The following is a 23,263-nucleotide window of genomic DNA, read 5'->3' as shown; positions in this document are numbered from 1 at the left end:
TGTGACAGGAATTCGAACCCGCGACCCTCAGATTGCGAGTCGAGCGCCCTAACCACCTGGGCATGAGGTAAGAGTGTATTCATTGTACACACGACTATGATTGTGTTTGTATCCAGTAAGTTTATATCTCATTGCTGTTCTCATCGATCTACATATGTGTAACACCAACAACAGACAGCTATATTTAAATGAGCTCCATACTCCATAAGCTTTTATGACAGATAACATACTCAAGATTACTTACAGCCGTTAATTTTGGTATTTCCATTGTGCACTGCACATTATACAACCATAGACTAAATAATTAGGACAGAAATCACAAGGTTCTGGCATAGCCGTCTTAAATCAGACAAGAGAAATGGCAAACCAATCACCAGCACTCATGGTTACTATTAACTGATTTTAGTGTAATTTTATAACACGCCCATAACCGAAACTGCCAAGCTTGATCATCTGCTTGATCGCGACCTCGAAGTTTGCGATACCCAACATGGAATACTAATCATTAGGCGAATTTCGTTAATTCAGTACTAACTTTGCTAAATATGTTGTTATGAGCAACATTATTACCATAAAACATTAACTTTTCACTTAATTTAGTAAATGCTAGAAAACGTTAATTTCAAATAACTTATTGTACTAGAAGAAATTAGTTACAGGTGTAACGTAATGATAAATTTTAAAGAAAAAATAGTCAAACTACTTCAATCATTTAGTAACGTGTAAAGATCCATCAAATAACAGAAAAAATATGACAAACTAAGAGTGAAATATGCGTCACAAACCAAAAATCTTGTAACAATAAAAGTAAAAAAGCTTACTGTTTTTAAATACAGAGTAAACAAAGTATGTAAGAAGCTTGGAGAAAACTGTCTCAAATTTGTTTAACAATTTCAGACAATAAAATCATCGCTACATTTCTGACTTGAAGGGAATGAAGATCATGCTTTTTTGCACACGACTCTCGATCAAATGAATTCCAGCCGTGTGTCAAACGCAGAATGGTGTTATGTATGTTGATTGCAGGAGATAGGTTGGTTACCTATATGGATAAAGGGATAATTCTAAAATCCCACCAAAACGAAAGAAAGGTAAACACTCTATATAACAAATATAAGATATATTTATTTTATATAGTGCATTTCAGGTGAACCTTCATATAACACTGAGGCGGTAACTATACAAATTGAAGAGACAAGGCACTAAAGCTGTAAGACATCAACGATAGCAAAAAGAAAGACCTCAATTCACTTCTTAAGTAACACAAGTCAAGGAAATTGACAAGTAATGAACCTAGTGAAACTTGATGACAATGGAGGAAATAACAAAATGACTAAAGGCGCTTTTGTCTTTTTCAGATTTTATTTATGTCTTGGGTATAAAATGCTCTAAGTAGGACATCACACTGGCTAAACAACGTAAGGAAAATTTAAACTGTATTTCGAAATAAATACCTAACCAGCAACAACATATAAAAGAAGCAAAATAATTAATCAATTCAAGTGCTTATATGCTTACAACAGCAAATGTCTAGCACATGGCATAAAGTTTGTTATCCCAGTCAATAATATCAAATGAAGTCAAACAAAAAGAAATTAAGGACGACTGAAACCCATTAGACAACAATTACAAATACAGTACAAAGAAAAATTTAAGAACTAATATTCGTGTTACTCGAAATTACTGATACTATCAAAGTAGTGGCATTGCTTTGAAAAACGCTTTTTTCTCAAGAAAGTTTTTGATTGTGATGACAGTTTCTTGTTATAGGAAGCTGTAAATAATACGGTATGAAAATAAATGAAGCTCATAAATTACATAGACGGATGTTGTTTCAGTGGAACTTTAGGCATAGCGGATAAAGTAGATCTGAGAATTTTAATAAACTGCCACTACCTGAATAAGGACTCAGCATAGAATCCGAAACGTCGCTCTGAAAATTCAGCAGGCAGTTGTAGTCCATCAAAGTTCTCAAGCCTACATATACGGACTATATAAGGCCTTTGTGCAACAAGAAGTGAAACAACATCATACAATTACATGACTTTAACTTCAAGCCTCAACATTTTGTATCTTCTGTTAGTAACTATGAACCCTTACATTAAAATCTGTTTTAACAGTTCTCAAAAATCAATACATTTCTGTTGAAACGTTAGCTTAAAATTTTATAATAGCATTGATTTGTCATTTCATGGCGCATTTATACTTTCAGAAATATAAAAAACTAGAGATTGACGCCCAGTTTGAATAACTGTAATGGAAGTTTAGTTACTGAACTTAACTAAATTTGATGGTATGTTATCAAATTTAGTATGTAAAGTACCTACTTCAATACAACACTCCTGGCGGTGAGTTTTTTCATGAAATAACTAATGATACTCAGGTGTAATTCATACGCTATCTGAGGCTGACAGTACTTGTATAGCTAGAAGACTAATGAATAATGATTGTAGTTTCTTAACATATACACATACATAATTCTTGGATATTGTTAAAATGGAAAAATTAATATGACGTATGTTCAGTTCATACAAAATATGATTTTAATTTAATTTCATATAATCCAAACAACTTCTAATAACACTGAACACCACACTTTAGAGAAAATAAAAATCCATTATTATATTTATATTGTAGATTTTTAATCTTGTAAATAAAGCTCGTGGTGCCATCTACTATAATAACAATGAAACTTTCCAATTTAAAACTGTTGGGGTAAAATTAATGTTATATTTACATCTTGCAAAAAAAGTGATGAAAATACGTCGAAAGAAGGTATATTATTATATACATTTATATCATACTGTTTGATATAATATATGAATATTATGCAACGTGGCTAATATTATGTACGTACGAAGAAAACATTAATCTAAAAATTAGTTTATGATTCAAGTGAATAAAAACTAACACGAATTCATAAAAACGTAATAAATGTTTTTGTTAGACTTCTAGTTTTATTACAAAAAGTGACTATGACAGAATTCTACTTTATTAAAACAATCTACAGAAAATGAAAAATATTCTATTATCTTAGATTCTGACTGAATGAACAGCTGAGAAAGGAATTATTTAAATTAAGATAGAGAAATTTATTAAAAAAACAAAGTTAGGATTGTATTTCTTATATGTTTGAATGTCTATACCTATGTCATAAGCATATGTCATAAAAAATGTATAGCAAATTTTATGACATGTTTATATAAATAACCTTATATCTTACTGTTTTAATATACTATCTAAATATTAAGCAAGGTAGCTCACAGTTCATTTGACGTATATGAAGATGTTCTCTTGGTATTCAAAGCCCACTAACTATTTTTTTTTATCCACAAATGAAAGGGTTTATGAATGATCATTAATATGAACATTAAGCGAAAGGTTACATTTTTACAAACACAATTAGAACAAACTTTTACAGTAACCAAATGTGAGGCAGATGTAATCAGTGTTGGTAGTATACACATAGGTATTCTACCACATTTACTAGGTAGCCATATTCTTGGGATGCATTACAGTCTGCTAGATGTTTAAAATACTTTAGCTTCAATGGGGTAGCATCCTGCATTTTTCAAGTGCTTAAGAATTATAAAAGTTCAACTATCAATGTTGACTGGTAAAAATAAGTTACAAAGAGAGATTACCATCTACCTAAAAAATCTTCATAATTATAATCGTCCATTAGCTTTAGAATAAAAGGTAGCTATCATCAATCTGAGTTTGTCTTTCAGTAATTTTTTAATGTTTTCTTAAGTCTTTTTTTCAAGGGTAATATCTTGAGTTTTGACAGCATCTAAGATAACTGCAACTCAGTGAGTAAGACTTATGAGGTTTCTGTTGATTTATATGTTATCTATCATACTGTGGTGTAATGCCTCATCAAACACCAATTAAGATATTATTTGCTTAATTAATAGCTGTCACACATCATTACACTTAACCTTTATATCACTGACTTGATTTTATTCCATCCACTACCAGTGGGAGTCAACATGTTTTTGCCTGTTACATCAAACAAAAAATTTGATGAAATCACTACTTTCTACATAAAACACACAGGAGGCCCAGCAGTAGTAAGTGAGATTAACTGCAGTATTCATGATATTTTCTTTTCACTTGTTTTGTGTGACTCCTAGATTATCAGTAACCTTGCAACCAGCCATGTCATGGACCACAAGTAAGCTAGTGCATAGGTAGTTAAAATAAAACAAAAACTGTTTGAAAAGTCAATGACATTTGGACCCTATTAACAATTCTAGGGCTAAGGTCTGAAGTCAGTTCAATAATGTGTGATACAACTTCTTCCATCGGGGTCATTTAGTGATAGCAACACATTATTTTTTAACTGTATACCAAATACCTATAATGATATAATATGCATAGTTCATCATACTTTCAATACATTTTGGTATATTCAAAACAAAATACTTTGAAAGTTATTTTTAGTCATATTTACAAAAATAAAACAAAATTTCAGTTTAATAAAACCACAGCTCTATAACTAATAGCACTTTCCATAAAACAATTCCCTATCCATTCAGATTTATTACATTATTAATTATGTCAACTGCTCTAAACTTATTCTAATGAGAGAACACAAACTTCATTAATTCCATTATTTTCATATCATCTAGATGGATTATTTTACCTTAAGAAGTTAAATGGTAATCATACTTTATGAGAACTGATTCCCTTGATTTCTGAAGAAATGAGAAAAATATTCATAAAATTGCCAGTTACTTCAAACACATTACTACTTGTGTAAATCACAATTAAGTCCATGCTTGGTGTATAAAAACCACTGCTACAGGCAACCAGCTAGTTTTCTTTTCTATATATTTGTACATATTCAAAAGCAGATTTTAGACTATCACTTACCTGTTAATAAGTAGATCTTTTTAAATGCAAAACACAATGTAATGCATTATGTTTGTTTTATACTAGCACTAATAACATAAGACGAGAAAAATAAAGGCTGTCTCAACTCACACAATAATATATTGCTCTGCACTATTACGTAAACATTTATCTTCACACAGCTGAGGGTTTACAGATTACAACAGTTACAAAAAATAAACTGGTCTCAGCTTGTGGCTTAAATAATACTGTTATTTATACCTATAAATATATGTATTTTGTAGAAATGATGTTTGCTTTAAGATAAATGCTTTATTAGAATATCTTTAACCATGTAAAAAAAAATGTCAACATTTATATATGTTCACTGTTTGTTTGTATAGTGTGACCCTTCCAAAGAGTCACCTTCAACATTCTAACCCATTAGAATTTACTAGTTTTTCTTTCTTTCTTTTGTTGAAAAAATACTTGTGTATACTATGCTCAAACATCATGAGAATAATGAATAATACTTTAATTGAAACATACATATGAAACAAAAAAATCAGGTTCTTCTAAAAGGTCAAAAATATTACCTTATTAATAGCTAATTTTGACAGCCTGCATAGCAATACAGTCTTACCTTTTTCCCGAAGCTATCTTCTTTGTTCTCTGGTTTATGACCTATAATATAATTTTTCACCTCAGCTAAAATGAAATAAGTATATAATAAGCAAATTCAAACAATATCTACTTTTAATGAAAACCAACTATTGAAAAGAAAACTGCCTGCTTTTAGTAAACTGTCAACACCGTAAGAGTATTTCTGCATAAAAATTAAAATTTTAAGAATAATTCATTTAGTTTTTATTAATTTCCTTTAACTTGTAACAAGTAATGTTTAAGCATTAAATTCTAATATGAAATGTTTCTTACCCATAGATTGCATACATGGCTAAATAATAAAATCCTAAAATTGTTTTTCTTTTAAGAATACCACATTTTAAAATAGATATTGTAATTGCATAGCATTCTACTCCAATAAAGCTCATAAATATAAATTATTTTGGCTTTATAATTCTATCATTCATGAATGCATGTAAAATACAACAGCAACCTATTAACCCACATGACCACTTGAGCCACACAAATAATAAAAAAAATAAAATTCAGTTGTTCAACTCATATGAATAGTATTAGATAAAATATGTTCTATTTTATAAGTACTCCTATAGCGAATATTGCACTCATTTGCCAAAAAGTTGCTTTCCTTAGAAATTAAGTTCAATATTATGTTGTAATTAGACAGGCTATATAGAAAAGAAATTACTACTTAGATTGTAGGATAAAAGTGTCAAAACTTTGATAAGCCTGTATTACTTCATTATGTAAAACCAAAATTTTACAACTCCTAACATTTTCAACTTAACTAAATTTTTTTAAGCTGATTTTCTACATATTTTTAGCCAATATTTGTTAGCATGAGGTTGTCTCCAAGTCTCAAGCATAGAGTTGGATATCTGACAAACTTAAAAACAACTAATCTACTAATCAGTCACAAAGTATGGTAAAATAAGATCAACTGCCATCTAGTAATTTCTATGGTCTAAAGGAATATCAACAAAGGTTCAAATCTTTATTTACATTTTTGCTTCATCTCATACATTGTACTTTCTAAACATTTAGATTTCTAACTAACTATTTTTCAATCTCAACTTATCCACTTATTCTATCCATGCTTACTACCTGAGAGAATCCCATTACCCTTAGCATCTTTACTTCATACATCCACATAGTGTCTGTTTATCATGATGTGAGAACTTACATCAGTTTCATAGTTATTTTTTGCTTTTGTCCTTGAGGATACAAGTTTTAAATTTTCTGTTTCTAATAACAACAAAATTTGTAATTCTTCTTCTGAAATGTCTCTATCCTGATGTTAGAGTTTAATTGTAGAGTTATTTGCTGAACAATTTCACAATGTTGAATTTGGTGAATCTACTCAAGGTAATTTCTCCTGCTTATTACATGGGGTTATTTTGGAAGAAAGAATAGTATTTTTGGTTCTGACAATTCATCATGATTTGAACTTCCCACTTCAAATTCTTTAGGAAATATTGTTTCTTTTCTGTTGTGAGAGGTGGCATTGGAACCAGTTTCTTTTCCTGCTTCCTAAGGGTGATTGGACCAAAAGGTTTAAAGTCTAAATTGTTTTATCTTCCTCTTCCAGCAGCTAGTTTACTACAGTCAGATAAGTTTTCAGACATTTGTTTTATTCATACAGTTTTCTTTAAGTTCCCATTAACATGTCCCTCATTTAATCAGTCTCCTCCTTTCTACAGGTTTGACATATATTCATCTTTCTAGATAACACTTTTCTTCCTTGGTTTAAGATTGCAGAACAGTTAATAATTTTTCTTTTTTTATCAAATTCCTTCTGACCATTTTCCAGTGTTTTGGAAGTGCTTTTGAGTTTCTTTATCCCAGACAATAACATTTGTTTTCCTGTATGTGGGATTTCTGTGCCGGAGATACCTTGCTTCACAGTCTCTCTCTCACACACACACTTCTGCTCTTTTAGGTAAACTGTGATTGGTTCCTTTTTTCTTCTAATATGTATTTTCTGATGTCCCATTTGGTGTTATAATTTATTCTCTGGCTATTTTGGTCAGTCCCAATTTCTTTTCCTCCTCCTACACACCAGTTTTGTTTTTCTCTTCTTGAAGAAGAGACCTGGTTTCTTCAAGTTTACCTATGATTTCTTCAGTGGGATTTTGCTTCTCAGTTTATAAAGTACATGAAGCTTCTAAAGAAAGTTCCACACTAACAAATTGTATATTTGATAAAGTCTACAGTGATAAAACAATGGGCTGTCAACTAACAGTGTTTTACAGGCCAAATGACAGTTTTGCCAATCCTAGTTAAGCGTGATAATTAAATATGGAAATTCTGAGGTTGCCATCAATAAACTTTCAATATGTAAGTTTCTTTTTTTTTTTACAACACTTGAGTGATACAAGAGAACAACAAATTAAATTGTCACTAAACAACTGGTTACACCTTTACAGTATTAGATAAGTTTTTATAATCTACAAAAGTGTCATTATGTTTTATAATTAACCCAACACATGATATTAGGTACCTTACTCTTTATCAGAAGTTAATATCAATTACAAATGTAGTCTTCTCACGTTAATGTTGTGGTTGCATGATCTACTCCAGAATCATGAATATTAGTTTGCTGTTTATACAGCACTTCTGTATGAGTAAGCCAACACATATTAGGTACCTTACTCTTTATCAGAAGTTAATATTAATTTCATCCCCAAACAAATATATAAATGCATTATAAACTTGCACTGCTGTAAAATATTAAATGAATATTATACACACTTATAAAGACCTTGCATTATATTTTAATGGGCAAAACACTTTTTTTCAGTTTTTTGTCTATTTATAAACATACCATAATTTTGCTAAAGCAAGTTTACAAGGAAAAATATTTTCTCAGGTTCATAACTCAAAATTTAAAATGTATCTTTCAATCAAAAGCTTCTCCATAGCTGTCTCTCAATTTCTTCAAAATAAAAAACGAATATACAGAAGATGCTAATTACACACTTTTGCTTACCTCGTTTCTCTCTAAGTTTTTCTAAGCCAGCTTTAAATGCTTCTAATGTAATTTGTCTTGTTTTATGAGTCTTTGGCGGATTGTCAGCTCTTTGGTTATCTCCAGACACATCATCTTCAAACCTGAAAAATGAGCAATTAAATTTATTATGAAAGAATGTTAATATAATTTGAACCAACACTAAGTTACTGATTATTATCAATCTCTTTTTAACTTACATATACCAAACTTATCCTAAACCTTGGCTTCAGATAATAAAAATTCACACATATAAGCTGAAAGCATTTGTAGCATTTTCTTTAGTAATGACATAATCTAAGCTGAAACTTCATGAAATTGCATTTAAAAGATTAAAGGTAAATATTATCTATCACATACAGCTCAGCAATGACTGTAACATTGAAATAATGGTCTATAATTATGTAATAACTTATACCTAAAGAACTGCTAAAATTCTACAATAATAATAAATAAACAAACTACAAAAAACTTCAAAAAGGTGGGTACCCTTGCTGCTAATACTTTTTTCAGCACTTAAGAAGCTGCTTACAAGAAAACAATTTCCTAATCATATTGAAATACTATGATGGACAAAAACTTAGCTTGTATTTTAACATGTAAATGTTAACTTACGATGCTTCTGCAATATTCCTTGTTTCTTGGTACTTCAGGTAATAGCTACTCCTTTGGTAAAACGAAAAAGTAAAAATAAGTAAGTAGTGTATATATATATATATATATATATATATACACACACACATACACATACAGCATATTCAATTTTCAAACCATGCTTAAATTAAAGGAACAATTTCCTGCACGCACACACACGTCACAACCAATTAGAGCCAGGGTACGAGCTAATGTGTGTGAACAGTATGTAAATTAAAGGGACAGGTATCTCAAGAAGAAGGACTTACACAGTTGCGTGGATGCATCATCTACAAGCTTTAACTTGTACTTGTCAGTTTCATATGTATAATGAAATTAGATATATAATTCAAAGTTAAAAACAATTATCGGTGTTCCAGCCCACAACTTTCTACATCTTAATAACTATTCGCTGTCTACAGCTGAGAACGACAAAGCCATTCCCAGTCTTCATATGATCAAAAACTTTTGTCAACATTTGAACAGATTAGTAATATATAGTCCCAGTGAGAAAATCTTATAACAAACTCACATAATTCCTAAATGGCATCTAAAACCTTTGACCTGCTAATAGATGTTAAAACTAATATATGTATTCTTACAACTATGTAAAATCAACTTGAATGTATACCTCTCACCAGAATATATCTTGCTTCCTGGTACTATTTATATTTTCCTATCTTATATATATATATGTGTGCCATATCATATGCACTGTTACAATGAATATAACTGTTATTCTTCTGTATATCTAAATGTGAGTGAGTGTATATATATAAATAGATATATATAAATCAAAAAAGTTACATAGAGACAAAAATCAAAATAAATTTTTTCATTATTGGTCCTTGTTGTCATCATAAAACTCATAATGAACAATGTCTGTGGCGTTAGGACCCAAATGCATTGGGGATAATCCATCTGTCACACAAGATCCAGAAGCCGATAATGTTCAATTATTCATAAAGAAATTGAAAAATAATGGTTATAAGGACTTGTATATAAAAAAATGTTTATCCTCTTTTATAACAAGTATGAAATTATAATAAAAAGTAAACTCTCGCTTACAGAAACTAACTTGTGGAGAACATAGAGGCCATTAGTTACTCGAGGTCATCCTTGGCTTATAGATAACTAACCTTAAAAAATTTAGGCATTTTGTTCAGTACACTGGGATAGAAAGATCAACTTCAGTTAGCTGGGCTTGTCTCAGCTCACTCGGTTTATACTTGAACAAATTCTCAGAAGAAAGGGAGAAGGATGGAGTATTAAGAACTATTAAGGTAAGGATTTTAGTTTTGTTTAACATCATCTTGTAATTATTAAATCAAAGGGTAGAGGTTGAGAGTCTTGTAGAAATATAGGGTGGTTTATTTCTACTATGAGAACATTTTTGCCTTTATGTATATCTCATAAAAGAATGGTGTTTAGGAGTTTTACATTGTAGGAATTTAGGGTGGTTTATATCTACTTTAAAGTTGTATCTAAATATTAAGAGTAACTGCCTTGTCACAATTGGCTGCAGAGAGCAAAAGGCAGGAGGAGTTGAGATGTCACAAGTTTAAGCACTCAACTCCTAACCCTTAACTGATTTTCCTTAGTTGCTAGTGTGTTTGACATCAGTGTCTGGATCTTATCTGATTAGGTGGAGTATTGCCAAGATGTTTTAGCAATAGATGGTGGTTGCATCATGCTTTTCAAAAATTTCCTTTTTACATTTTAGTTAATGAAAATATGCACTGGTAAATTTGTAAGTGGAATGTTTATAACATATATGACAGTGTAAGCTATGAACTAAATAAACTTAATAGACTGCAAATGACAAAAAATACTTATAAATGACTGGGGAATTGACCATTAGTTACATAAAGTTACAACATCTAAGTTGCATGTTTCAACAACTGGTAAATACAAAAATCATATCAATCCATTATGAAATATGAATATGTGTGTGTGTGTGTCATTAAATGTTATTTTATGGGAAAAAAATAATGAAAAATAAATCGCAGCCACAACAAAACATTCAACACCGGGGTACAAATAATATGGTTGATCATTATGTTATGTGCCCTGATTTTTTGAGATACTGGCAGAAATAAGAAACAAATTTATCCAGTTTAACCTCAACTTTCCTGGCCTCACATGTTTAAGAAAAAAAAATGGAGCAGATGTGGGTGCTCTAGCCCACAATGTCCCACATCTTTACTAGTTTTTGTTGTCTGCAGCCAGATTTGTGAAAGTGGTTGAATAAAAAATGTATTAACTTGTAAACACAATAAATACTGTTGAAATACATCTTCAGAAACTTACTTATAAGATGATTATACAGTTTAAAAAATTATGAAACTCATTTGATCAGATCACTTCAATTCCATATGACAAAAAAATGATCAAAAAAAATTGCTCACTACACATAAAAGTTGAATTTGAAATTATGAATTTACACTTTAGTAGAGTTGTTTCTATCTATTTTGAAAATTATATGTAAAGTATATGATTTATACTTGTATTTGTGAAATTGCTTATGATGCATGAAAATACTATGTATAGTAATATCCAAAATTTACTAAGAATTTGGAAAATACATTTGCATTCTTTACATAAATTGATTTGGTCTGAATTTTCTCAAAAGCTTCAATTCTTAATAAAAATGAATGTTTATTCTCAAAAAGAAATTCTGAATCTGCTAATACACTTTGTTGTTAATATTGTAAAAGCAAAAATATCTAGTAATCACAATACAATCAGTTTATTAATTTATTACCTTACAATCAAACTATATTCAGAACTATCAGTAATCATAAAAAACATTAGATATTTTAGATTCAGATCTTTGTTGTCTACAAAACTTAAAGACTTAACGTATCATAATATCTGTTTACCTCGTTTTGCTCTCAGCTCTTTTAACCCTGCTTTAAATGTTTCCAAATCTATGTGTTTTGTTTTACGAGTCCTCACTGGATGATCAGCTGTTAGGCTTCCTTTAAATATTTCACTTTCCTGTCTGTAATTATAACAGAATTATTAACATTACTCATCTACAATTTAATTTAAAACTTGGCTTCTTGTGTTGACTGCTACAAGTTTTAAATAAAAAAACATAAATGGTACCAATTAATAATTAAACATGTTTTCATTAGAAAGTTATTAATACTAAAAATAATGGTAATATCTATAACATTTACAACATGAATAACAGTTCCCCTTTGCCCCTGCAAATATAGGCATAGTATGCAACTTCAGTCCTAAACTATAAAAAACAGAAAAATAAAATCTAATGAGGTACACAACTTTTAATTATAAAGCATACAAAGTATAATATCAATTAAATATTGATACAGAATAGACAGTTCACACTACACATACAAAACTAAAACATAATTTGCAAAGCTAACAAAAGATTGTTTACTGATTAGACATGCAAGATTAATAACATAATAAATTACTCTTACAATGATTGTTTACTGGTGTAGCTAGCTCTTTCTGCTATTCCTGCTCAATCCTCACTTTATGAGAATTGGCAGGCTCTAAAAAGAAGAACCGCAGCAGTGTGGAGGAATGGTGTGAAATACTTGTATGAAAATGTTAATTTCCAATATGATCTCCTCTCACACAAACAAAACAAAGAACACTTGTGGGGTATTGCACTACTTCTGGAACAGGTATGCTTTTTGTCCATGAAGTAGGAAATGAATCTGATACAAGCAGAAAAAAAGGATTTGCAAAAGTGTTGCATGGTATTGCCTCATCTCAACCATAAGAACAGAGTAATATCTCCCACAAACTTTTGTGGGGTACTGCACTACTTCTGGAACAGGTATGCTCATTGTCCATGAAGTAGGAAATGAATCTGATACAAGAATCTGATGCAAGAAGTACAACAAAACAAACCTGGAATTACGGGGTCATGGTGTTGTCTTATCTCAACCATAAGAACAGGGTAATATCTCACACAAACAAAACAAAGCACATTTGTGGGGTACTGCACTACATCTGGAACAGGTATGCTCTTTGTCCATGAAGTAGGAAATGAGTCTGATACAAGCAGAGAAAAGATTTGCACAAGTGCAATTTGTTTTTAGAAGTGCAATCCATAGTAAAATATAAACCAACTAGCTATGTACCTACACAACCTCAAATGGTCAGACAAGATTCCTTAACTCATCCTCAGCATTAGGAGGTTGAGAATCAAAAAAAGATAAAAATAAATATATTGCAACATAAACATAGTGGTCAGGGCATATGGACTGTGTTGCATATACTCATCAACCCTAACTATAAGTAAACAGAGTGTCATGCATCAAGCAACCAGAATTATGAAGAGGAAGTTAGCTTTCAGCCAAAACCAGACAAACTCCTAAAAGCACCGTAGGTGCAAGAAGTACAACAAACCAAACCTGGGATTATGGGGTCATGGTGTTGCCTCATTTCAACCATAAGAACAGGGTAATATCTGTAACTGTTATTACAAGCAGAAACCACAACTCACTCAACCATAATACAGGGATAAGGCATCTTGCACTCGCAATTACTGAGAGGACATGTAACATTTGCTCAACCATAGAAGCAGGGAAAGAGCCCCCTGCAACTTATTATTAACACACAAATATAGGAACAGGGAGGTGTCATCCCAAACCCAGTATTATGTTGAGAATCCTGGGTAGGCTGGACCTGCTCCAACTGACAACTGCCCACCTGGGAAAAAACATCTGGGGGAAATGGAAGGAAAAAAACCGGATTTGCCCTCTTCTTACTTATTATGTATGGTAAATTAAATTTCTAAACTCACTCAGGAAGAAGCCTCCATCATCCACCACACCAGTGACTGGTAACTGGTAAGGACTCCCACGCTTCACTGGAAGAAAAATGGGGAGAAGAAGAAATGCAGTGGAGAGTCCAGAAGAACATCACACCAGAGAAAGTGCAATAGATATCCTTGATTCCCTATTTTGAAAAAGCAGACCAACCCTGATTTATTCAACCAAAGGGTCGGCAGGAATAGCAAAAATCCCCTTCTGCTTGACTCATGAAATTCATAGTTGACGGTCTATCATTGAGTAAAACTTACTGATATCTAAAATCACATACATATATCTACCACTGGGTATGACATCAATGGTCTTGTGTTACACCCCATATCTACAGTGAACATTATAATTCAATAAGTAAATGATGCAATTTTGAGGCAAAGCATACCTGACTAGACAACACCCACCACAGAGTGGAATCCCATTATAAGTGGTAAAAACGAGGGTAGCTTAAAATAAAAGCATAAATGAAAGGAAGACTTACTCCAATCAAAGGCAAATTGACGCGTGTAGAATCGCCACGGAATGGAAAATATATCCACCTGAAGAAGATACAGCTAGATCATGAAGATAATGAACAACAAAGGTATTGGAAGTAGTCTACATTCCAGCCTGAGTGATCTCCTCCAAAAAACAGCGAGGGTGAGCAGCCAAAGACATGGTGATATGAAGAGATGTTGTGGTGTTGCTGACCTTCCATGGATAAGTCCAAATGTGCCAGCCTAACGAGTTGACAAACCCAACCAGTTAGCATGACAGGGGACAAATCACAAGAAATGGAAGAATTTCAGGGAATAAAAAGTTAGGAACATGAAGCCCAAAAGAAGGTAGTACCTCTCACATAACACCATAAACAGCAAATGGAATTACAGGTGGGAGATGGAAGGTAAGGTAATACGGGTGAAAAACAAACCACCTTCATGGGCAGTAAAGGTCTTAGGGAGGAAGGGCCAGTCGGGATATAGAATGACACAAGAGGAATTGTAAAGGATGCAGGTAACGTAAATGGCATAGATATCTGATTGATGACATCCACAAACAAGAAGGAGGAGGAAATAGGTCTTGAGAGAGAGAGAGATGGTACGTGGAACACATAGGCAAAGGTTCAAAGAGAGGATGGAAAATAGCATAAAAGACAATGCTGAAATCTCAATCAGACAAATCAAAGTAATATGAAAGATGCATGACTCAAAAGGGGAGCGGAAAAGGAAGGAAAGACAAAACTTGGAGAAACAGAAGGTGTTTGATAAGGCTGCCCAATAGCTAGACACAGTCAAATTGGACAAGCCTTTGTCAAACAACCAAGTGAAGAATTGGGAAAGATGAGGAACAGAAGGATGAAACAGACAGAAGCTATGTCGAAAAGACCAAAGGCGGAAGGTAGACCATTGCCTTTGGTAATTGCACATGGAAGAAAGTTTGATGGGTTAGGATGTAAAGATACAACACATGGAGTCAGTCCCTGGGCTGAGGCAGTGGACCTAACCAAAGCCATGCGTGAAGATGGACTGTAGTAACATCTGGATGAACAACGTCTGACCGAAATTGATGGAGTAGAGCCCAAGACAGAGGTAAGGGTAGAGAAAGTTGTACAAGTAAAGGTTGGAGCAGAGAAAACCATGGTTGTACTGGCCAATACAGAGCCACAAGTAGGACTAGATATGGAGTGGGTTAGATTAGAGATAGAACTCTGGAGAGGAGTTGAACAGCAGGGTAAGCATAAGTGTGATAACCCCTCCAATCTTAGATTAGATTAGAGATAGAACTCTGGAGAGGAGTTGAACAGCAGGGTAAGCATAAGTGTGATAACCCCTCCAATCTTGATTGAATGTGTCCACTCCCAGAGCTAGAAGGTGTGGAATGGGAAACCGAAAGGAAGGAAGTTTGGTATTCCAGTGTGTGTGGTGAAAGCATCGATATGAGGTGTTCTCAGCTGAGAACAAACTCAGTGAAAGACTTGTGAATTGAGGATCCACTCAGTGGGAAGAATCATGTTGGGTCGAGATAAACAATTCACAACCAGATTCAGGGCACCAGGAATATGGCAAGCTAAGACACCATGTGGCAACTGTGGGTTAAGTAAAGAAGATCCAGGGTCTGAAAGCACAGAGACCTGGATTTTATACCCCCTTACTTGGTGATATTAGTGACCACTGTGGAGTTGTTGGAGTGTACTATAACCATCCTCCCCCATAGGAGAGGAAGGTAGTGGGACAAAGCTTGATGAACTACCATAAGTTTGAGAATGTTGATTTGGAGAGAAGACTCCTCAACTGACCAGTGACTGGATATCTCCCAGGTGTCGAGATAAGCACTCCAATCCTCTAAAGATGCATCCATGAACAGATGTAAATCTGGATAAGGTGGAGGAAGCAGAACCCCTGCCGTGATCTGGAACTTTCTAGCCATCAAGCCAGGCTGTGGAAAGAAAGTAAAAACAGTGGTCCAAGAAGTTCCACTGATTGAGGAGTGATCACTGATGGGAATGCATATGAGCTTGACCAATGGGAATAAGAGCTTTCAAGAGAACCAACATACCCAAAAGATATAGAACCTCTCAAGCTGTGAGAGAATGTAAGGTGAGGGCCTTGTGGAATGCTTGCTCCATATCTCAAAGATGAATGGGAGAAGGCTGGGTCGGACTGGGGCTGGAATTGAAGAAAACCCTCAATTGAATAAGGTATTGAGTATGGGTAAGAGTGGACTTCTCCACCTTTATCAGATATCCCCTCCACCATGCTGCTTCTTATAGGAGCAGATGAGTGTAGTCTTTGGAAGAAGCGAGCATGAGCCAGTTATTTATGTAATGATAAGTGCAAAGGCCCACTGGGTGAAGATGTTGGGCAAATGTTCTTACCACCCAACAAAACACATAAAAGCCAAGGTTAGTCCAAACAGTATGGCCCTAAACTAGAACATTCAACTTCTAACTATAAATAACTATCAACAATATGGGTACTGTGGGGACAAACCCCAAATTGTACAGTACATTTACAAGTAGAAAAATTAGATTGTGGTATCAAGAACATGGGAAATGTAACCAAAGCAAAGCTCAGCCCTATAAACAAGAAAGAAACAAACACATCAGCAATGTAGCAATACAAAAAATTAAGTCCTACACTGACAAAAATTAGGATTATAAGGCACGTATTGAACAATGACAAAAAAAATTATTCAGCTAGAACACTGAATTACACGTTACTAATAGGAATGATATGTAAAGTACAAACTATATAAAATAACTAGTTGACAAAGTAACGATTAATATCAAACTGACAAAATATCAAAATTTCTCTAGTCTACAAAGTATGTAATAATAACTGACTAAAATTACCAAGAAAACAAATTAATAATCAATATCTAACTTCCAATAAATCTAAGTCAACTTAGACAACAAAGGACACATAAATATCTAACTTCCCAAATTCAGAGCACTGATGACGTGAAATACTTAATTCTCCCATGTGTAAAGAAGGACAAATCCACACAGAAGGCATCTGAGCCAAACCTATCACAGGTATCACAACCAGGTGCAAAGTGCACAAGTCAAAAAACTTGCCACCAATCCACTGGGAGATCTGAAACCAATAGGAAGAAAGGATGAGAAAAACAAACCTCCACCAAAGTGAATGACATGCACACATGGCTAAAGGAGCTGGAAAAATAAAACTAGCAAAATCACCCTTGTCTTGAACATACAGGAAAAAACTGAATATGCGTTGACCATCGACCTGAGTAACCAGCTGTAAAAAAAAGTGTGTGGAAAGTTAAATCTCCTGAAGAGGTATAGAGTGTCACAGACCAAAAAAAGGTGCTGGAAAAAGAGAATCTAAATTGTCTTCTCTTTTATTGTATTTTCCTCAGCAACATTGTCAGGTTGACAAGGAGAAGAAATTGCCGGCCAAACATATGAATATAGCTCCCTGCAAACTAAAGCCTCTACCTCCTCTACAGATAAAAGTCGAAACCGATTCCTGAGAAGTCGTATCAGTAGCGTTGTCGACTATAATAAGAACTACCAGAGTTGATGCATCGAATCGTAAATTCATATGAAATTCTCGTATAATTCGGTAACAAGAAACAAATGCAAATATATATATATATATATATATATATATATATTTCAAACAACTGAATGAAAATACAGTAAAAGAAACCAGTTTTAAAAAATTTTGAAATGGCAAATATAGGTGGCACAAAACTATTGATGGAGAGTCGTCACATGATATGTACATGTTAAAAAATGGCATGAAATCAATGAGCTATATAAACTGGTGCACTGAGCATATCAGAATATTTTGTAATCCACAAACCCTTGTGTAACAACAAGTTAGTTCCTTAAAATATTTCAATTTGAAATGAGGTGGAAAAATTAAGAGGTAATTGAGAATGGATATATATATATATATATATATATATAGGATAAATATAACAGGTCTTCAGCCACCCATGAGTTCTATAATAACAAACATGGGAAAAAAATTAATGTCTTCCTTCCTGAAGTAAACCTGTTTACAAGAGGCCACATCATTGACCTCAAAAATAAATAGGACAGTGGAACACATCAAGCAAAACCAAGCATAATTCTCATTAAATAGAAGTAAGGAATCAACCTCAAGATAGAAGTTTAGTGGTAAGAACTCTCAGAAGTAAATCATCTAAGGTACAAGAAATTAAAAGCTACTAAAAAGCTCAATGAAAGTTTTGATAACAAAAAAAAATTGGAAATAACTGAGTAGACGAGGATTATCGCAATAAACTTAAAGGTTCTACGACAAAAGAAATGAGACACAGTGACAGACAGATTCATAAGAAGTGGAATTTCATTCAGGAGTTTAACTCTTTCACTGCAAAGAGCACATGTATTTCCTACTCTAGAGCACTGCCTTATGAGTTTAAAATTTTGTACCACAATGAACAAGGGTTATTCCCATTCACACTTCCTAAAGTATACCAGTTTCAAGATTCAGGTAATTAATTAAATATAATACATGTCTTTTTGTTCTTTATTGTGTATCTAAAAATAAATTAGCAATGGAAGAGTTGATTATCTCTAAACATGGCACTAAAAGATTTAAGAAATTCAAATATTATGTTTCTAATGAAATGTTAGATTCAAATCCAGCATTAAAATTAACAAATTGTCATAGAGTAAACAGGTAAGACTCTTTCAATGCTTGGATATCTGGAGGACAAAAAAGACAAACAAATTTATCAAATGATTGAAATCAATATTTTATATTTACACAATTTTAGAAACTATACTGAAGCCCTAAATGGCTTCCACTTTAAAAGCACACTCTACATGTACATTGTTTCGACATTCTATGAACACACAATATCATGTATTGTTGAAACAATGTTTCTGTGGCAATTGAAAGAGAAGTATCTAAATTAAAAAAAAACACAAAATGTATGTGTGAGTTTTAGATTAATCAATGCAGCCAATGCAATATCCTGGTTAAACTAGGAGTATGGAATGTCATAAAACAAAAACTTACAGGAAACAAAGCATTTTACAATGAAATGATAAACAACCTGATTTAGAGGCTTTTAACACAATGTAATAAAACTGCAACATTATTATACAATAAAATTACCAAAACATACAACAAACAAAAAATGTTCTACACAGGGAATAAACACTGCTACCACAGAGAAAATGTTAAGTTAGGAACTTTGAAGAGTCTTATAAAAAGATCCAACTGTATATGCAATCAAGAACATCTATATTTAAAAGTAACAACTACATCTCAACAGTGAAACTACTGATCCACATAAATAATCATATGTAGTAAGACTTATTGAAAACTTCAATGTATTTTAAAAAAGCTTGAGCTGAAGATTGTACAAGACTCAACTACAACTCTTCTCGTAACTGTTAAAACATTAAATATCATCAACACATTAAAACAATATAGTGTACAAAGTAAAACACGAGCATAATAATGACTATATACATGAAACAGTGTGTGCACTAACTTTATGACAAAGAACACAAGACCATCTTTAGTATGGGCTCAACTGTCTGGAATATGAGAACACTCTCTTGAATGCGACAAAAATTCACCAACTCTGACAGTACAAAATTTCATTACTGTATGTGTATATCATTTATTTATATTTCTATTTCTTTTCCAATTTCATCTACACTTTGTTGTTGTTTATCCTTTAATTTTAGATATTTCTCTGTTAATTGCCACAGAAACATTGTTTCAACAATACATGATATTCTATGTTCAGTTTTGTTGTTGCTAACTTTTAAATATCGTATGTTTTCTGTCATTTCTGACACTGAAAAAGACTGAGAGTTAGCTTCAACAGGAAAAAAAAATATTGCAAGATATAAATTTCTTTTAATTCATTTCCTATTAAAATACACTTTAATATTATCAACCTAGCTAGTTTTCAGCTAGGCATGTTGTGAGTTTTCTCACTTAGTGTAAGCTCATATTTAAAGCCATTTAAAGCCTCTAGGTAAAATCTTGCAAGAAAAATCGTTCAGAATAAAGAATGATGATAAAATTTAAAATAATAATTTATACATAACATCATTTGTTTAACTAACAAATGTAAGGATTAAATAAATTAAAGCTATCTATATATAAGCAGTATTTTCTTGTAATTATACATATAATACTTGACTTACGATAAATTCAAGCTATCCTTTTCTTCAGAAGATGGTATTTCTTTAAAGGAAACAGAATTAGTGAATTTAGTTGCTGTACACTCATAAAACTCAAAAATTGAACTTACGATTCCTATTAAAACAAGTGTTGCAGATGTTTTAGCAATAGATAGCAATTTTACTATGCTTTTAAGAATAATTACTGGCTACATAACTAGCTATTAATTAACAATTCAATGAGCTTTCTTTAATCATATTTATACTTAAATCATACAATAAACACACTTAACAGCACACCACATTCACAATGTATTTCATTATTTCCATTAGGTTAAATGTCTTTGATATCATGTGTCATACAACTTGTGTTTAAAAAGAATGATATAAATAATGCTTCATTAAAGCTTCATTTGTTATAGCCTTGTTGAAACTCTTCCTACTGAAACAGCTGAAACTGCAACAAAATTTCTATTTCAATTAAAGTTAGGGCTTAACTGTGTAAAATTGTTACCTGTTTGTTTTTCTTTGTCATTGTTTTAGGTGGACTTATGTCTATTATTTACCCTGAATAACTTTCACACCATATTATCAATACTTCTGATTAAAGTAAGCTACCTAAATAGATCATAATTCAAAGTTAACACATTAATAAATGTAGCCAATGTAATATCCTGGTTAAACTAGGAGTATGGAATTTGATAAAACAAGAACATATAATGGATTGATTCTACATTTGTAGCAATGCCTAGTATCAAGTGCTCTTTAAAATCAAATACAAATTTTAAATGATGTGCCCAAACAGGATGATAAATAATGCAGGAATTGTCACATACTACATAACACAACAATGTTGTTTCCAGGCAGTGTAAAATGGAATGTACTATGAACAGGGGTTTCACTAAACAAATGTAACATTATTATGCTTACAAAAAGGATCTAAAACACTTACTAAATTATTTTCAAAGGTACAGAAACATTTACAACATGGTCAGTAAATTTTAATAAGAAATCTTTCCCATAAATACTCATTTATACAGTTATGCCAGGTTGTTATCTTCACACCTCAGGCAAATACAATTCAGCCACAGTTTCAGTTTTGCATAATTAATACTCATGAAGGGGCATCTAACAAATATTGAAGGATGATTAGATAATCAATTAGAAAAGACTTGTTCACACTAGTTGCTTTCCCTGCTTTTAATATAGTTGAACAATGAATGACATCATACTGAACCCATTCTTTTCCTTCTATTGTTAACTTTCTGAAAGATTCACACACAATCACTGAGTAACGAATAATTCAGACTATGGAAATTTGCTTAAACAATCTTATCAGTCTATAAGTCATTGTTAATTTATTGCAAATTTGAATAATTAACCTACTGATGATACATAAGGAGAACATTAAATGATTTCCATTGTGTATTGCCATAAAGTGCATAAATTAAAATCAAAGAAATTACTAAATTAATGAATCTATCAATAGGCTTGTAAAACTCTGTTAACTCATATGTAATAAATGTGATTGAAATATTACTATTTTTATTAAATTAGATTAATTCTTCCTCACCAGCATAAGAACAATCACACAAACTACCCTGCAGAAATGTGTTTGTTTAGTTTTTGCACAAAGCAACATCAAGGCCATCTTCATGTAGTTCCTACATTGAACTGATAGACTAGAGAGAATGCAGCTAGTTAACATCACACACACACACACACACTACCAACACTTGAGCTGCTCTTATCAGACAGAACAGTGGGATTTAACTATCACTTTTATAAGGTATCCATGACCCAAAATGTAGAGCATATTTTTGAAGCAACAAGGTGAAAAACATGAACTCTCAGATTTCAAATCCAAACAACATTTAACTATTAAGCCACACACAACATCACAATAATTCAGTTTACAGATCACTATTAGTTAAATTGAAAGTTCATCTGTTCATGTTTCATACTGTTTATGTAAAAGACTTTGGAAAAATACTTCAACTCAGAAACTAATATTCCAAAATTATATTATATTTGTAATTTGCAACAAGTGTGTACTATACACTTCCTTTTGAAAGGAATGCCAAATTACCATTAAAATCCAAAGGTTTTCTTGAAATTTAAGGTCTTTGTTATCGAACAACAAGAAAAAAAAAAAGATTTCTCATACTTGATTGTTAACTATGCATTCTTGAATCTATCATTTGTTTTAACTAGGTAAATACCTATCTGTCCCCCTCTCTAATCAGTTCTCTTCCCCATATTACAAATGATTTGAAACCCCTCTCTAAATGTAAATAAAGTTTGTATTGTATCATGAATTTATGATTTCATGCTTGAATTTTGACTGACTTCTACTAAGTCATTAAACTGTTGTCTGAAGAGGACAGTATCTAAACTAGGCTTTTAATGGCAATAAAACAAAATAAGTGGTGCAATGCAAACCTGTTGAACTGTAGAGGACACATGAAGTGTTTAAACTAGTGTCCATATAAATTTGGTACTGTTCCATTACTGTAGATTTAAATTTCATTTAAACTTTATTCTAAAACTAGGTCTCAGCAATACCAATTGAGATTAAAGATGTATAATGCTTTTTGTTTAGTACTTCTGCTACGTGCTATGGACACACGGCTTCCCGTTAGTGTATTAATTTTATAGATTTATAAAATCCAAGCATTAGATTTAGGCCTATATCCAAAATAATCATAATGC

General features: G+C 32.2%; 1 protein-coding gene across 2 annotated transcripts in view; it reads right to left on the bottom strand.

Moving 5' to 3' along the window:
- Positions 1–23,263, bottom strand: part of LOC111085345 (centromere protein T-like) — a 281,870-nt gene that overhangs the window by 220,600 nt on the left and 38,007 nt on the right. For both annotated transcript variants that reach the window (XM_022383500.1, XM_022383507.1), the window contains exons 4-8: positions 20,576–20,615; positions 12,001–12,122; positions 9,101–9,151; positions 8,468–8,589; positions 5,480–5,520 (exon numbers count right to left, since the gene is read on the bottom strand). The gene's annotated coding sequence lies outside the window, so the exon portion shown is untranslated. The remainder of the gene's footprint in view (positions 1–5,479; positions 5,521–8,467; positions 8,590–9,100; positions 9,152–12,000; positions 12,123–20,575; positions 20,616–23,263) is intronic.

The sequence above is a fragment of the Limulus polyphemus genome, unplaced genomic scaffold, assembly GCF_000517525.1.
Source record: "Limulus polyphemus unplaced genomic scaffold, Limulus_polyphemus-2.1.2 Scaffold16, whole genome shotgun sequence".
In the NCBI taxonomy this organism is placed as follows: Eukaryota; Metazoa; Arthropoda; class Merostomata; order Xiphosura; family Limulidae; genus Limulus; species Limulus polyphemus.
The sequence above is the reverse complement of the archived record's forward strand: the minus strand, read 5'-3'. Positions and strand labels throughout refer to the sequence as shown.